This window comes from Triticum urartu, chromosome 7A (assembly GCF_056163025.1).
Source record: "Triticum urartu cultivar PI428250 chromosome 7A, HENAU_Tu73, whole genome shotgun sequence".
Taxonomy (NCBI): Eukaryota; Viridiplantae; Streptophyta; class Magnoliopsida; order Poales; family Poaceae; genus Triticum; species Triticum urartu.
In genome coordinates this window covers 378,712,283-378,728,399 of record NC_141879.1, presented here as the reverse complement: position 1 = coordinate 378,728,399, position 16,117 = coordinate 378,712,283, and positions in this window count along the sequence as shown.

The following is a 16,117-nucleotide window of genomic DNA, read 5'->3' as shown; positions in this document are numbered from 1 at the left end:
TGGCACTTGCTCACATGCTTCTTTGATCTTTCTCTTTTGCTTAAAAGCTTATTCTTTTTTTATATCTGGCCACTTTTGCACAATGCACAAACCAAGATAGCAATTGTGTATATGCGGGAACAAACTTGAGGCACACGAGATGATATGAAACCAAGATGATACCGATATGGTATGGTATGTATGCAAGGTATGGTGTAGATCACTAATGTGCACAAGTAACATTGCCGGCAGTACTCAAATGGCTAGTATCGATAGGCAAGGGACACAAAATGGGCTAGGGGTTATCAATGCAAAGGCAAGGGAATATACAATTGAGGGATACCACGATACCAAGATGATATGGAGGTTACCGTCCTTGGCGATGATGAGTGGCGGTGATCTTGATGGAGATACCAAGATGATGGAGACTCGTCCCTTAGTAGCCGAAACACCTTAGGAAATGGAAAAAACCGCGAACTCAAAATCTCAAATGTCAAATGGTGGTAGCGAGAATGCGGTGGTGGTTGCGGAAGCTCAAAGGAATTGCGGAAATGTAATGATGGGTTATGCAAGTAGGCAATGTGGAAATGGAGGGTAAGGGGTTATGTGAGTCGAGTTTAAGGTCACCGTCCCTAATTAGCCGAAACACCTTAGGAGACACAACTCACAACTCAAACAAAATTGGGTTAAGTTGGGGGATGGAAGTGTATGGTGGGTAAGCCTATGCGGTAATGGTGGTGGTGGTTGATGAATAAGCAACCGTCCCTAAGTAGCCTAGACACCTTAGGAGACTCAAATCACTCCTCAAGCAACCACTAATGTGATGGGGAACAAAATTGGTTAGGTTGCGGAAGTCGGTGGTGGTGTAGCAGATGATGTGGTGGAAGCCCTAGGCAAAGATGCCAAAATTCACAAAATTTTATGGAGTAAAAAGATGTTGGTGGTAATTTTGTGGGAAGGGGGATGTCAAGAGCTTTTCAACGAGCTAAAGAACGCGAAAATCGGACTCCAGATGAATTAGTTGCGGCCGAAACAAAAATCAGCCGAAATCTGAAACTACAGGTTACACACGTCCGAAAAGGACGGATGTCCGGGGGCCGGACGTCCGGGCGGGCTCGGAAATCCGTAAATTTGGCTCGGGTTAGGGGTTTCAGATGTCCGGAAAAGGTCGGACGTCCGGTCGTTCCAGGGGCTCCGGACGTCCGTAAAGTGTTGGTCGTCCGGTGGGTCGGGGTCAACGCGAGATGCGAGATCCGGGGCGCGATTTTGGGCGGAATTTGGGGATTTCGGGGTCAAAATTGATGAGATTTCGTGGATGAAAGATGGGGAAACTTGGGGAGATGCTAGATCCACTTGAAGCCAAGCAAATCCATGGATCAAATGCAACAAAACTTCGTCAAACCAACAAATCACAAAAAAAATTTGGGGCTATTTTTGGTTGGGATTTTCGAAATTCGGGAAAAACACAACAAAATTAGGCTAGAAAACAACGAGGGGAGGCTCAGAAATCGTGATCAACATGGCTCATGATACCAAGATGATGTAGGGTGGAACCCTAAGTGGTCGATCTTTCACGAAAGGAGCGGATCCCGCGAAGAACACGAGGGGAATCACGAGGGGAAACACGAGAGAATCACTCAAACCAACAAGCTTTAGTCACACATGTACTAGATCCTCTAAACACAAAGAGATACACGATCCAAATCCAACAAGGGACGATACAAAGGGTAGCCGGTTCTTCTCCGTGAGGAGGTCTTGAATCCACAAGGGGATCTTCCCGTAAAGGGGTCTTGAATCCAAGGTGGATCTTCTCCGAAGAGGGGCCGCGGTCTCTCTCAAGGAGTAGATCCGATATGGATGAGCGAAGCTCTATCTCACAAATGAGCTAACATAACGCTAACCCTCAAATAGTGAAGGTGGAGGAGTATATATAGTCTAGGGCCACGAAGGGGTAAGTGAGGATACATGGGCCTCGGTCCGTTACTTTGCGCGCAGAAAGGCGTCGGTCGTCCGACAGGTACCGGACGTCCGGTGGCTCGCGAGGGTCGGTCGTCCGGTACTTGTCGGACGTCCGACGTTTTGGCTCGGGATAGCCATTGTCGGATTTCTGGACGTTGTCGGTCGTCCGGTGACTGATGGTCGTCGGACGTCCGGCCTTGGTCGGTCGACCGGCTGCTGTAGCTTTCATCGGCTGTTCCATCTGGCTGGTGGGGACTCCACGCGTCGGACGTCTGGTGATTGCCGGACGTCCGGGAGCTGATGCTTCCTGGCAGCTCTTCCTCTTGTTTCGTGCGCTTGGTGTCCTCGTCGTCTTGTCCATGGTCTTCCTCTTGGTTCCTGGTCATGCATAGCACACATGTTTGAGGTAGTAGCCATGTCTCACATGTGGAAAGTGACGATTCGGAGATGAGCGAGTTCACCTTGTGTCCGATGGCGTATGGGGTTTGGAGAGTAGTCGGAGTGTACATGGAGATGAACATGGGATGCTCGGCATCATTCCCTTGCCCCCGTATATAAAGGAGCAAGGGGGGAGGCCGGCCGGCCCTAGGGCGCGCCAAGGAGGGGAGGAATCCACCTCCTAGTAGGAGTAGGATTCCTCCTTTCCTAGTCCTACTAGGAGGGGGAAGGAAGGAGTGGGAGAGGGGAAGGAAAGAGGGGGTGCCACCCCCCTCCTAGTCCAATTTGGACTCAAGGGGGAGGGGGCGCGCGGCCTACCCTGGCAGCCCCTCTCTCTCTCCACTAAGGCCCATCTAGGCCCATTAGTTCCCCGGGGGGGGGGGGTCCGGTAACCCTCCGGCACTCCGGTTTTACCCGAAACCACCTGGAACACTTCCGATGTCCGAATATAGTCGTCCAATATATCAATCTTTATGTATCGACCATTTCGAGACTCCTTGTCATGTCCTTGATCACATCCGGGACTCCGAACTACCTCCAGTACATCAAAACACATAAACTCATAATACCGATCGTCACCGAATGTTAAGCGTGCGGACCCTACGGGTTCGAGAACTATGTAGACATGATCGAGACTCATCTCCGGTCAATAACCAATAGTGGAACCTGGATGCTCATATTGGCTCCTACATATTCTATGAAGATCTCTATCGGTCAAACCGCATAACAACATACGTTGGTCCCTTTGTCATCGGTATGTTACTTGCCCGAGATTCCATCATCGGTATCATCATACCTAGTTCAATCTCGTTACCGGCAAGTCTCTTTACTCGTTCCATAATGCAACATCCTATAACTAACTCATTAGTCACATTGCTTGCAAGGCTTATAGTGATATGCATTACCGAGAGGGCCCAGAGATACCTCTCCGATACACGGAGTGACAAATCCTAATCTCGATCTATGCCAACTCAACAAACACCATCGGAGACACCTGTAGAGCATCTTTATAGTCACCCGGTTACGTTTTGACGTTTTATAGCACACTAAGTGTTCCCCCGGTATTCGGGAGTTGCATAATCTCATAGTCATAGGAACATGTATAAGTTATGGAGAAAGCAATAACAGTAAACTAAACGATCATAGTGCTAAGCTAACGGATGGGTCAAGTCAATCACATCATTCTCTAATGGTGTGATCCCGTTTATCAAATGACAACTCTTTGTCCATGGCTAGGAAACTTAACCATCTTTGATTAACGAGCTAGTCAAGTAGAGGCATACTAGTGACACTATGTCTGTCTATGTATTCACACATGTACTAAGTTTCCGGTTAATACAATTCTAGCATGAATAATAAACATTTATCATGATATAAGGAAATATAAATAACAACTTTGTTATTGCCTCTAGGGCATATTTCCTTCAGTCTCCCACTTGCACTAGAGTCAATAATCTAAATTACATTGTGATGATTCTAACACCAATGGAGTCTTGGTGATGATCATGTTTTTCTCGTGAGAGAGGCTTAGTCAACGGGTCTGCAACATTCAGATCCATATGTATCTTGCAAATCTCTATGTCTCCCTCCTTGACTTGATCGCGGATGGAATTGAAGCATCTCTTGATGTGCTTGGTTCTCTCGTGAAATCTGGATTCCTTTGCCAAGGCAATTGCACCAGTATTCTCATAAAAGATTTTCATTAGACCCGATGTACTAGGTATGACACCTAGATCGGATATGAACTCCTTCATCCAGACTCCTTCATTTGCTGCTTCCGAAGCAGCTATGTACTCCGCTTCACACGTAGATCCTACCACGGCGCTCTGCTTGGAACTGCACCAACTGACAGCTCCAGCATTCAATAAAAATACGTATCCGGTTTGCGACTTAGAGTCATCCGGATCAGTGTCAAAGCTTGCATCGACATAACTGTTTACGACAAGCTCTTTGTCACCTCCATAAACAAGAAACATATCCTTAGTCCTTTTCAGGTGTTTCAGGATATTCTTGACCGTTGTCCAGTGATCCACTCCTGGATTACTTCCGTACCTCCCTGCTAAATTAATAGCAAGGCACACATCAGGTCTGGTACACAGCATTTCATACATGATAGAACCTATGGCTGAAGCATAGGGAATGACTTTCATTTTCTCTCTATCTTCTACAGTGGTCGGGCATTGAGTCTGACTCAACTCCACACCTTGTAACACAGGCAAGAACCCTTCTTTGCTTGATCCATTTTGAACTTCTTCAAAACTTTATGAAGGTATGTGCTTTCTGAAAGTCCAATTAAGCGTCTTGATCTATCTCTATAGATCTTGATGCCCAATATATAAGCAGCTTCACCAAGGTCTTTCATTGAAAAATTCTTATTCAAGTATCCTTTTAGGCTATTCAGAAATTCAATATCATTTCCGATCAGCAATATGTCATCCACATATAATATCAGAAATGCTACAGAGCTCCCACTCACTTTCTTGTAAATACAGGCTTCTCCAAAAGTCTGTATAAAACCATATGCTTTGATCACACTATCAAAGCGTATATTCCAACTCCGAGAGGCTTGCACCAGTCCATAAATGGATCACTGGAGCTTGCACACTTTGTTAGCACCTTTTGGATCGACAAAACCTTCTGGTTGCATCATATACAATCCATCTTTAAGATATCCATTAAGGAATGCAGTTTTGACATCCATTTGCCAAATTTCATAATCATAAAATGCGGCAATTGCTAACATGATTCGGACAGACTTAAGCATTGCTACGGGTGAGAAGGTCTCATCGTAGTCAACTCCTTGAACTTGTCGAAAACCTTTTGCAACAAGTCAAGCTTTGTAGATAGTAGCATTACCATCAGCGTCAGTCTTCTTCTTGAAGATCCATTTATTCTCTATGGCCTGCCGATCAACGGGCAGGTCAACCAAAGTCCAGACTTTGTTCTCATACATGGATCCCATCTCAGATTTCATGGCCTCAAGCCATTTTGCGGAATCTGGGCTCATCATCGCTTCCTCATAGTTCATAGGTTCATCATGGTCAAGTAACATGACCTCCAGAACAGGATTACTGTACCACTCTGGTGCGGATCTTACTCTGGTTGACCTACGAGGTTCGGTAGTAACTTGATCAGAAGTTTCATGATCATCATCATTATCTTCCTCACTTACTGGTGTAGGAATCGCAGGAACTGATTTCTGTGATGAACTATTTTCCAATAAGGGAGGAGGTACAATTACCTCGTCAAGTTCTACTTTCCTCCCACTCACTTCTTTCGAGAGAAACTCCTCTAGAAAGGATCCATTCTTAGCAACGAATATCTTGCCTTCGGATCTGTGATAGAAGGTGTACCCAACAGTTTCCTTTGGGTATCCTATGAAGACACCGATTTGGGTTCGAGCTTATCAGGTTGAAGCTTTTTCACATAAGCATAGCAGCCCCAAACTTTAAGAAACGACAACTTGGGTTTCTTGCCAAACCATAGTTCATAAGGTGTAGTCTCAACGGATTTTGATGGTGCCCTATTTAATGTGAATGCAGTTGTCTCTACAGCATAACCCCAAAACGATAGCGGTAAATTAGTGAGAGGCATCATAGATCGCACCATATCTAATAAAGTGCGGTTACGACGTTCGGACACACCATTACGTTGTGGTGTTCCAGGTGGCGTGAGTTGCGAAACTATTCCGCATTGTTTCAAATGAAGATCAAACTCATAACTCAAATATTCACCTCCACGATCGGATTGTAGAAACTTAATTTTCTTGTTACGATGATTTTCCACTTCACTCTGAAATTATTTGAAGTTTTCAAATGTTTTAGACTTATGTTTCATAAAGTAGATATACCCATATCTGCTCAAATCATCTGTGAAGGTAAGAAAATAATGATACCCGCCGCGAGCATCAACACTCATCGGACCACATACATCAGTATGTATTATTTCCAACAAGTCTGTTGCTCGCTCCATTGTTCCGGAGAACGGAGTTTTAGTCATCTTGCCCATGAGACATGGTTCGCAAGCATCAAGTAATTCATAATCAAGTGATTCCAAAAATCCATCAGCATTGAGTTTCTTCATGCGCTTTACACCAATATGACCTAAACGGCAGTGCCACAAATAAGTTGCATTATCATTATTAAACTTATATCTTTTGGCTTCAACACTATGAACATGTGTATCACTACTATCAAGATTTAGTAAAAATAGACCACTCATCAAGGGTGCATGACCATAAAAGATGTTATTCATATAAATAGAACAACCATTATTCTCTGATTTAAATGAATAAGTGTCTCGCATCAAACAAGATCCAGATATAAAGTTCAGGCTCAACGCTGGCACCAAATAATAATTATTTAGGTCTAAAACTAATCCCAAAGGTAGATGTAGAGGTAGCGTGCCGACGGCGATCACATCGACTTTGGAACCATTTCCCACGCGCATCATAACCTCGTCCTTAGCCGATCTTCGCGTAATCCGTAGCCCCTATTTCGAGTTGCAAATATTAGCAACAGGACCAATATGAAATACTCAGGCGCTACTGCGAGCATTAGTAAGGTACACATCAATAACATGTATATCAAATATACCTTTCACTTTGCCATCCTTCTTCTCCGCCAAATACTTGGGGTAGTTCCGCTTCCAGTGACCAGTCCCTTTGCAGTAGAAGCACTCAGTCTCAGGCTTAGGTCCACACTTGGGCTTCTTCAATAGGTCTGTCACCTAGCGGTGCATCAAGGACATAATTCTTCTGTGCAGCAACGAGGATAATCCTCAGATCACGGATCCAGTCCGCAGCATTACTACTATCATCTTTCAACTTAGTTTTCTCCAGGAACCTATCAAAAATAAAACAGGGGAGCTATACGTGAGCTATTGATCTACAACATAGATATGCAAATACTATCAAGACTAAGTTCATGATAAATTAAAGTTTAATTAATCGTATTACTTAAGAACTCCCACTTAGATAGACATCCCTCTAGTCATCTAAATGATCACGTGATCCATATCAACTAAACCATGTCCGATCATCACGTGAGATGGAGTAGTTTTCAATGGTGAACATCAGTATGTTGATCATATCTACTATATGATTCACGCTCGACCTTTCAGTCTCGGTGTTCCGATGCCATGTCTGCATATGCTAGGCTCGTCAAATTTAACCCGAGTATTCTGCGTGTGCAAAACTGGCTTGCACCCGTTGTATGTGAACGTAGAGCTTATCACACCCGATCATCACGTGGTGTCTCGGCACAACGAACTATAGCAACGGTGCATACTCAGGGAGAACACTTATACCTTGAAATTTAGTGAGAGATCATCTTATAATGCTACCACCGGACTAAGCAAAATAAGATGCATAAAGGATAAACATCACATGCAATCAATATAAGTGATATGATATGGACATCATCATCGTGTGCCTTTGATCTCCATCTTCAAAGCACCGTCATGATCACCATCGTCACCGGCTTGACACCTTGATCTCCATCGAAGTATCGTTGTCGTCTTGCCAACTATTGCTACTACGACTATCACTACTGCTTAGTGATAAAGTAAAGCAATTACATGGTGATTGCATTTCAAGCAATAAAGCGACAACCATATGGCTCCTGTCAGTTGTGGATAACTCTGTTAACAAACATGACCATCTCATACAATAAAATTTAGCATCATGTCTTGACCATATCACAACATGCCCTGCAAAAACAAGTTAGACGTCCTCTACTTTGTTGTTGCAAGTTTTACCTGGGTGCTACGGGCTGAGCAAGAACCGTTCTTACCTACGCATCAAAAACCACAATGCGGTATAGTGATTGCTTTTTGATCTTCGGAAAGAACCCTGTTCATTGAATCCGATTCAACTAAAGTTGGAGAAACTGACACCCACCAGCCACCTGTGTGCGAAGCACGTCGGTAGAACTAGTCTCGCGTAAGCGTACGCGTAATGTCGGTCTGAGCCGCTTCCTCCAACAATACCGTTGAATCAAGAATCAACTGGTGACGACATGCAATATGTATATACCCACGCCCACAACTCCTTTGTGTTCTACTCGTGCATATAACATCTACGCATAGACCTGGCTCGGATGCCACTGTTGGGGAACGCAGTAATTTCAAAAAAATCCTACGCACATGCAAGATCTATCATGGTCATGCATAGCAACATGAGGGGAAGAGTGTTGTCCACGTACCCTCGTAGACCGTAAGCAGAAGCGTTACGACAACGCGGTTGGTGTAGTCATACGTCTTCACGATCCGACCAACCCTAGTACCGAAAGTACGACACCTCCGCGATCTGCACACGTTTGGCTCAGTGACGTCCCACGAACTCTTGATCCAGCTGAGTGTCGAGGGAGAGCTTCATCAGCACGACGGCGTGATGACAGTGATGATGAAATTACTAGCGCAGGGCTTTGCCCAAGCACTACGATGATATGACCGAGGTGGATTCTGGTGGAGGGGGGCACCGCACACGACTAAGATAGTTGTCTGTTGTGTGTTCTAGGGTGCCCCCTGCCCCCGTATATAAAGCAGCAAGGGGGAGGCCGACCAGCCCTAGGGCGCGCCAAGGAGGGGAGGAATCCTCCTCCTAGTAGGAGTAGGATTCCTCCTTTCCAAGTCCTACTAGGAGGGGGGAGGAAGGAGTGGGAGAGGGGAAGGAAAGGGGGCACCCCCCCACCTAGTCCAATTCAGACTCAAGGGGGAGGGGGCGCGCGGCCTGCCCTGGAAGCCCCCCTCTCTCTCTCCACTAAGGCCCATCTAGGCCCATTAGTTCCTCAGGGGGTTCCGGTAACCCTCCGGCACTCCGGTTTTACCCGAAAACACATAAGCTCATAATACCGATCGTCACCAAATGTTAAGCGTGCGGACCCTATGGGTTCGAGAACTATGTAGACATGACCGAGACTCATCTCCAGTCAATAACCAATAGCGGAACCTGGATGCTCATATTGGCTCCTACATACTCTACGAAGATCTTTATCGGTCAAACCGCGTAACAACATACGTTGTTCCCTTTGTCATCGGTATGTTACTTGCCCGAGATTTGATCATCGGTATCATCATACCTAGTTCAATCTTGTTACTGGCAAGTCTCTTTACTCGTTCCGTAATGCAACATCGTGTAACTAACTCATTAGTCACATTGCTTGCAAGGCTTATAGTGATGTGCATTATCGAGAGGGCCCAGAGATACCTCTCTGATACACGGAGTGACAAATCCTAAGGTCGATCTCTTTGTCCATGGCTAGGAAACTTAACCATCTTTGATTAACAAGCTAGTCAAGTAGAGGCATACTAGTGACACTCTGTTTGTCTATGTATTCACACATGTACTAAGTTTTCGATTAGTACAATTCTAGCATGAATAATAAACGTTTATCATGATATAAGGAAATATAAATAACAACTTTATTATTGCATCTAGGGCATATTTTCTTCAGAAACATGAGTTGCAGAGTGAACAAAGACTTGCTAAGTGCGGGGTGACGATGTGTGTTGGAAGTGATTCCAAGGTTGATATGATCACCATCGCACACTCCCTCTACCTTCGGGATTAGTGTTGAACCAAATAAATGTTATTTGGTGTTTGCATTGAGCATGAATATGATTAGATCATGTTTATTGTGATACAATTATTCATTTAAGTCGAAGAATAATTGTTATTCTATTTATATGAATAGAACCATATATGGTCATACACCCAATGTGAATGGTTTATTGAATCTCGATCGTAGTGATACACATATTCATAATATTGATGCCAAACGATGCAAAGTTAATAATGATACTACAACATACTTGTGGCATTGCCGTTTAGGTCATATTGGTGTAAAGCACATGAAGAAACTCCATGTGGATGGACTTTTGGAATCACTTGATACTTGTGAACCATGCCTCATGGGCAATATGACTAAAACTCCGTTCTCTGGAACAATTGAGTGAGCCAATGACTTATTGGAAATAATACATAGCGATGTATGCGGTCCGATGAGTGTTAAGGCACACGGCGGATATCATTATTTTCTGACCTTCACAGATGATTTGAGCAGATATGGGTATATCTACTTAATGAAACACAAGTCTGAAACATTTGAAAAGTTCAAAGAATTTCAGAGTGAAGTGGAGACTCATCGTAATAAGAAAATAAAGTTTCTATGATCTGATCATGGAGGAAAATATTTGAGTTATGAGTTTGACCTTTATTTAAAACAATGTGGAATAGTTTCACAACTCACGCCACCTGGAACACCACAGCGTAATGGTGTGTCCAAACATCATAACCATACTTTATTAGATATGGTGCGATCTATGATGTCTCTTACCGATTTACCACTATCGTTTTGGGGTTATGCATTAGAGACAGCTGCATTCATGTTAAATAGGGCACCGTCTAAATCCGTTGAGACGACACCGTATGAACTATGGTTTGGCAAGAAACCTAAGCTGTCGTTTCTTAAAGTTTGGGGTAGCGACACTTATGTAAAAAGGCTTCATCTTGATAAGCTCGAACCCAAATCGGAGAAGTGCTCTTCATAGGATACCCTAAGGAAAAAATTGGTAACACCTTCTACTACAGATCCTAAGGCAAGATCTTTGTTGCCGAGAATGGAACCTTTCTAGAGAAGGAGTTTCTCTCAAAAGAAGTGAGTGGGAGGAAAGTAGAACTTGATGAGGTAATTGTACCTTATCTCGAATTGGAAAGTAGCTCATCACAGAAAACCGTTCCCGTGATGCCTACACCAACTAGAGAGGAAACTATTCATAATTAACATGAAACTTCAGATCAAGTTATTACTGGACCTCGTAGGTCGAACAGAGCACGTTCCACACCAGAGTGGTATGGCAATCCTGTACTGGAAGTCATGTTACTAAACCATGACGAACCTATGAACTATGAAGAAGCTATGATGAGCCCAGATTACGACAGATGGCTTGAGGCCATGAAATCTGAGATAGGATACATGTATGAGAACAAAGTGTGGACTTTGGTGGACTTGTTGTCACAGCCCTAGCTCAGCCCCTGTTGTCTTTGCTTGATCATCATGTCATCATGTTTAAAATTCAAATGAATTTGAAATGGGTATTGTTAAACTCTAGCAGCAAATTAAATTCAACTAGGGTCAAAATTAAATCTTTTCAATGAACCCAAAATGCCCTTCATAAATGTTCATCATTTTTGAATTGGTCTAGAACCTCTGCCAAAAATGGTGCACATTTCTCTTGGACACTCTGGATTTTTGAATTAAATCATAAGTATTTGAATTTGGACATTTAAATTCTATAAAGTATTTTAAATGTCCAAATAATCTTGAAAGCATTTGAGGGCTGTTGGAAATAATTCTACAAGTGCCCACAAATATTTCCAAGATTTTATGAAATGATTTAGTATTTTTACTAAATCAAAACAGAGCAAATGAATAGAAAACATAAAGAAAATAGGAAAGAGAGAGAGAGAGAGGGCACTGACCTGGCAGCCCACTTACCTGGTCAGCTGGCGGCCCGGTAAGACAGCCCAGCCCACCAGGGGCAGGGGCATCTTCCTCCCCGTGCTAGTAGGACGCCGCGCGCGTGGTTGCTGCACGCCGGCACGCGCCCGAGCCACCTCCTACTTCCGCTGACGCTGGAGGCTGGCTGGAGACACTATGCAACCTCCCCGACCACCTCGCACTCTCCCCGTGCTCCTCCTTCTTCCCTGCTCTATCCACCGAGCGCAGCCATCGCCGCCGCTGGTTGCTGCCGCGGCCACTGTCTCCGCCTCGTCCCTCTGACGTGCCCACAAACCCCGCGACGTCGTCCTCGTCATCTCCCCCGAGCCAAGCAAGCCGGGGCACGCCATAGCGTCGTCATCACCACCGTCATCCACCTCGGGAGCCGATCACCGCCGCCGTCGATTCGTCATTGTCCGTGCCTCCCCGAGCCCGCTGAGACCGTCACCAACCTCGCTGTGAGCCCTGCTGTCGTTTCCCCTCTTCTTCCCATGTCGCTCGCCCCGCTAATGTAGCGACCCGACCTCAGACGGTCAAGTCTCTGTGCTTCAGTGTCATCCCTGGGTCGATAATGTTGACACACACAGTACTCGAAGGATTTATAACAGAGTAGCAATCGCACACTTATTACATCGAATGTCTCAAAAGAGTACTTATCACAATAATATGGCTTAAGGCCATCTAAATAAGGTAACAGCGGGAGGCTTGGAAGATAAAGTGAGTCCATCAACTCCAACGGCATAGCTGAGTGCATGACAAACGACCTATGGCACCTTACTCGTCGTCTGAAAAGTCTGCAACATGATACGTTGCAGCTCGAAACGGGTCAACACATGGAATATGCTAGCATAATAACATAGTAGAGCAATGAACAAAATAAATACTATCACTACATGCAATTATGGCTGGTGGAGGCTCTATGGTTATAATGTTTTGCGAAAAGCCAATTTTTCCCTACAACAAAGGAATATATTTTATTCAACTATCATGGTGGTTGAAACATTGAGAAGGTTCCCCCAACTCAATCCAATTAAAGTAATCATTAACATCCCAACAAATTAATTTAGAGTGATGAGATCAAATCAATAATTCAAGTACCAGATACTCGGGACGTCCATAACCGGGAACACGGCTAACCATGATTAGATTATACACTCTGCAGAGGTTTGCGCACTTTTCCCCACAAGACTCGATCTCCTTCGTTGGATTTCTCGCACTACATGGTGTTTGAGAAATGGATGACCGAGACATAGTTTTTCAGAAGCATTAACTCTAACCCCGGGTAGACCGTACCAACCTACATCCCCTACATCTGCTAGCCTACCACTGGAAGAGGTCATGCAACTTAATCCACTATGCTAGAGCCCATAATAGCTTGTGGCTGCACACGGAAGTTTCTAGCATGAATAATCTTATGATCCCTTTGAGCCTGGGTGGCGGACCGTAGGATGATCACTCGGGTACTCCGGGATATCCTAGGACAACACTGGATTCTCTAGGTGCCCACAAGCAATCCACCCAGATGTGTATTAAAGTTTCCACCTTAAGTTGAACCATTAATTAACAAACTCACATCTGTCATGGATACTCTCAAACCCAATCCACGTCTATGAGCATAGCATGGCAATATAAGCATAACGTAGAAGTAAATCCCAAGGGTTTGATAATAAAATAGGTAATAGGTTCTACCTGATCAACTACTTCCCAGACCCACATGTTAAGAGATCCTACTCATGCAATGCGTGAGGGTTGAAACTAATGCATAAAAACTGAGTAAATAAAGGGGTATGATCAATGTGTTACTTGCCTTGCTGACGTTCCGCAAAACCTAGTGACTCATAGTAGCACGCTTCGCGATCCGGGAATTCTATCGCAAACAAACAATAGCATACATAAGCAATCAAGCAAAGATGCACGGGTAAAACTCAAATAAGAAGATCTAACCAAAAAGTTCAACTGAAGAACTCCGCTTTGCAAAAAGAATCAAATCAAACGGAGCAAGGAAACTCAAACTACGAAAGAAACAAGATTCGTTTACTAATCTAGACTAAAGTCAAATTTTACAGTACCAAAATCTTGTTCAAGTTGTGTAACACCCACGATGCGGCTATATCTCCCATGTAAACCTGGGAATAGTTTGACATCCAAACTAAACCCAGCCCAAACCATATGACTGCACCTCCAGGAACCAAACCAAACCAAACCAAACCAAAATAATTAAACTAGCATCCAAACCAAACCAAACTACATGCGCTTTCCACCCAGACCAATCCAAACCATATGCCATTTATGGATTCAACCCATAGTTTCAATCCATGGACAATGAATAAGAGTAGCAAACCAGTTTTACTAGGAAAAGGATAGCTTGCTGACTAGCTAAGTAGCCGTTGGATGTTACAGCACGGGGTCTAGAATTATTACACAAAATGGATGTGACAATGGAATTTTACATAGTTGCTGAATGTTAACTCAGTTACAGAATGAATTTTACATAGTTGTTGGACTTGATCTCCCTTTTCTGAATGGTTTCTTCTACCCCGGCTTTCTTCTTGATACCTGAGTATATTAACAAGTACATCAGAATGATATTCAAGTTGTCATTGTGATCAATTATGTGCATAACAATCACCACACTTTAACACGACCATATCTCACTAGCAGAACACATATTTCTTCAATTCAAAAAATCTGCAGGCTTAGAAGAATATCACTTCTATGGTTGCTACGCTCTGTTTTTATCTTCACATGGAAAACAAGAATTCCCTATGGATGCTTCTAAAAAAACAAAAAACAAAAACTGGACATCCATCACATCCCTGTCATTATACACTGTTAGTATGTGGTCAAATGAAGAGAATTTTAGTGACAGGAAAGCAGAGTGTTTTGACCAAAGAACAGAGGCACATTATGTCACTTGAGACTAGTTTGCTGAGGTGAAATGTGAACCATCACTCAAAGTCCAAGGAGAATTGACCAAATATCACTCTGTTTTTTCACAAATATGACTCTGTTGTCTCACGGCCAAGGTAGCATTTTGCACAAATAGACACATCAATTTCCCTGTGCATAATCAGTCAAATCTGGCAACAAGAAAGGTATTGTATTTTATGTACTAAAGTGCTAATGAATACAACTTGGGGCATCCAGTACAGTTAACTATACTACTAGTAGTACTAGTTGTTTCATAATCTACAATATGTATCGCTGACATAATGATGAAGATTTAGACCGGAACCTCTCGGCAATATGATGAAGATTTATACCAAAACATTAGCATTACAGCAATGACATGAGATGGTCTAAAACTGAATCTATGCAAATGTCCATATATTTTACTTACCAATTTGTTAACAGAAGACCTTTTCTCCATTAGGCTGTCCCACTTGGGCCTGCACTTCCAAAGTACATGTTAAGCAACGTAAAGCTTTCTCAGTCTACTAGTAAAGAAGTTTCCAAACCAAACAGGGAAAATAATATGATACCTTCATTATTTGGAATTTTGATAAGCCAATCTTTTCCGCAAACTAAAGCCTCAAGCATTTCGGGCATCATCGAGCATCGGGAATCTCCTAAAGTCCTTCCACTGCAACTGAATGCTGATTCAGATGACACAGTGCTAAGAGGTATTGCAAGGGAATCACGAGCCATGGTTGAGAGCACGGGATATTTTTCAGCATGTGTTTTCCACCATATCAAAATATCAAAACTTCCCTCGGAGCTGTCGGAATTTTCCTCCAAATACATGTCCAGCTCAGACTTTGGTTGCATGTAGGACCTCCTTCTTGATTTGTATTGAGCAAACTCTTCTTCCAGCCTCCTTTTGCCAAGAACTGGTGATCCTATATTGGCGCTGACTTGCCGAGATACCGAGTGCTCGGTGGTTCTTCTGGCTTCCTCGTATTTCTCATAGTACGACCTCATCATGTCTTTTACACCTTCTAGAACTTCTCAATATCATCCACATTTTCACAATACTTTTCAAAGAAGAATTCCAAGAAGTCAGAATTCTTGGTTGGATCTAACACCGTTGCGATGACAACTGCAACATTCAGTTTTGACTCTTTCCAGTATTTATCAAACTTTTGGCCCATAGCATAGACAAGGTTTGACATAGTGCCACTAGTTCTCCACTGAGGGTCCCTTAGCGCATGGTGGATGCACAACACCATGTGCAAAAAATGATGGGCTGTTGGTGTTTTATCGGCTGATACTAACTTTGTCGCTTCTTCAAAAGGTTTTAG